The sequence below is a fragment of the Microtus pennsylvanicus genome, chromosome 8 (genome assembly GCF_037038515.1).
Source record: "Microtus pennsylvanicus isolate mMicPen1 chromosome 8, mMicPen1.hap1, whole genome shotgun sequence".
Classification (NCBI taxonomy): domain Eukaryota; kingdom Metazoa; phylum Chordata; class Mammalia; order Rodentia; family Cricetidae; genus Microtus; species Microtus pennsylvanicus.
In genome coordinates, this window is record NC_134586.1 from 18,751,476 (window position 1) to 18,754,533 (window position 3,058).

Consider the following 3,058-nt stretch of genomic DNA (forward strand, 5'->3'; position numbering starts at 1 on the left):
TTGATCACAACATGGACCAGCTTTATGCCTGGAACCGAAGTAGTATATGTGGCTCAGAGGTTCAAGCTGTTTTGCCATGCTGGACTGTGTTGATCAAGCAGGGAGTACCATAAACACCATAGTAATACACAGATCATTTTTTAGACTGGGCTGGCAAGCAGGAAGTATTGTATATGCCATACTACTGACACATCTTAAATTTAATAAACACTTCCCATTTTAAAAAAAAGTGTTCTTGGACAGTAAATAATCATAGATATGCAATAAAGCCAAATCCAGATCAGTCAAAGTGTTGGATAAATACACATAGGCTTAGAAGAGAGAAGAAAAAGAGTATAGAGAGTTTAAAAAGGAGTAAAAAAAGGCTTTAAAGAGAGAGAGCGTACAGACAGTCAAAGATTAAAAGAAGTAAAGAAAAATAAGCCAGTAAAAATGGAAAATTCACAGAGTCTGGATTATGCACATTATTGTGTGTTCTTTGAATTTTTTGACTGTGAAGGAGCTAAGTACAGAGAGACATTTCATTGTATGGACTGTCAAGCTAAACAAGCACGTATATTATAAAGGTATCATAACTTACAAATTTGAATCTAAGAATATGTTGCTTTGGAAAAGAGTTTTTCTCTTGTTTCCACAGAAGATGAGAACCTGTGTATTGCTTCCAGACCAATATGGTTTCATGGAACAAGACCGCCTGAAAGGTGACTGTGAACACCCCCACAAAGAAAATACGTTGCCCAACTGCTGACAGAGATGAACTTAGCAAACACTATATACCATGAAACACCTGATAACAAAGAGTCCCCAAACATCAGAAAGTAGTATGGATAGAACGAGGCTTATATTTCCAAATATCATTTATAATTGTTTGTTTATATTTAAAGGGTGATATGATATAGATATGAATGCTTTGCATTAATATGGATCTTGGTTTCTTGATACAAATTAAGGGCAATTTTTATGTGTATTTGTATGTATATTTCTGTGTGAATATTTGTATGTTTATATATGTATATATTTACATGTGTGTGTAAATATATGTATGAATATTTGCATGTATATTTGTACATATTTCTGTATGAAATTTGTATGTATATTTCTGCTCTTTATTAAGATATTGTGATTGTGTAGTTCATTTAAAACTATAATGTATAATTAAGAAATATAGGTTAATAGATAGTCATCTAAATAATAGTCAAGATTTTAGTCATGTTAGTTACATGTTTTAGGAATAAAAATATAGTACCTGTTCTACCAACTGCTTACAAATTACCACACAGAGACTTAAAATTATTTATAAATGCTCAGGCTTACTGTGAACTAACTCTTACACTTAAATTAACCCATATTTCTACTTATGCTTTGTCAAAATCTCAAAGTATTAGGTATTCTTCAAATCTTTCAGAGAACTTCAGAATATGGCATTTAAAATGCTTTAAGCAGTTAGGACTTTTCATGATGGTGAGACACATCTGCTCCTGGCAGTACCAAGCTACTTCAGAAAGATGATGGGCATTGAAAAGGCTCTTTATGGAGGTGGTTAGCCATTTGGGCAAGAAACTGCTCTAGCCTGGACTGCTTCAGTGGACATGCAGGACCCACGGAAAAATGACTGCTGAACTTGCCTTAAGGTGAGAAGTCTTTTCAGAGTTCTGGCTTCAGGAAAGAATCTGCTAGAAATTGTGCATGACACAGAAAATTTTGATAGACATAGAGGTAGGACTGTCATAAAATTTCCTGCTTTGTAGAAAAGTCTGCTGGATATTGTGGGCCTGTATGATGGATGCCCCAATGGTACAGAAAACTTTGGGTGACTGTTCAGATATTGAGAAGTCTCTGTCAATTCTAGAGTTTTGGAAATTGCTTACAATGTACTTTTAATTTACTTAGGTAATATCATATCCTTTTGGAGTCTTTGATGGAGTTGAAGAATTTATAGTTATAGTTTTCCTTAGTTACGATAAAAGATAAGGTAGATATAAATATTGTAACTGTAATTCTTAATTGATACCATTTTTATATGTAATTTTACTATGTTAAAGTTAAAGCTTTTCTTTCTGTTTAAACAGAAAAAGGGAGGTGATGTGGGAGTCCCCTCTGTGTGCTGTGATTACCTTTAATGAATAAATAACCTGCCTTGGCCTCAACAGGTAACTTATGTAGGTGGGGAAAATGTAACTGAATCCCGGGAGAAAAGAGGGCAGGAAAGATGCTATGGTGCCACTGGAAACAGATGCTGGAAATATTACCAGTTAAGCCACTGCCATGTGGCAATACATAGAATAATAGAAATGGGTTAAATTTAGATGTAAGAATTAGCCAATAAAAAGCTAGAGCTAATGTATCAAGTAGTAATTTAATTAGTACAGTTTCTTTGTGATTATTTCAGATGTAAGCTAATCAGGCAGCTGGAAAGAACTGGTAGCCTCCTCCTACACTCTTCTGACATGCAGGCATATAAGTAGACAGAACACTAATATATGTAAATGAATAAGTTTTAAAACAAACAAAAAATTAATATGAAAATAGTAGGTATTTAAAAATAAATACTAAGATAAACCCTATGTGGTGATACATAACTATAATTCTAGCATCTGAGAATTAAAGAGAAACCATATTACAAAATAAAGATTATAGAAAGGAATGGTATAAGAGATTAATAGGGTATGCTTGCCAAACATGTGTGAGTAGATTCAGCATATATATACAAGTCTGTAGCATGAGGGTCAGGCTTGTTGGGGTTTCTGTCCTGCTCAATCCCCCCAGCCATTTAGTCCCAGAGAAAAATCACACATAGATTCCACATTAGATATAAACTGATTGGCCCGTTAGCTCAGACTTTGTATTAGCTCTTATAACTATATTAACCCATTATTTTAGTATATGTTAGCCACATGGCTCAATACCTTTTTCAGTGGGGTAGGTCACATCCTGCTTCTTTGGTGTCTGGGAAGAACTGGGGGGAAGAGCTTTCTTCTTCCCAGAATACTCCCAATTTCATTTCTCTGCCTCTTCTTCCTGTCTGGTTTTCCTGCCTGTACTTTCTTCCTGGCTATCA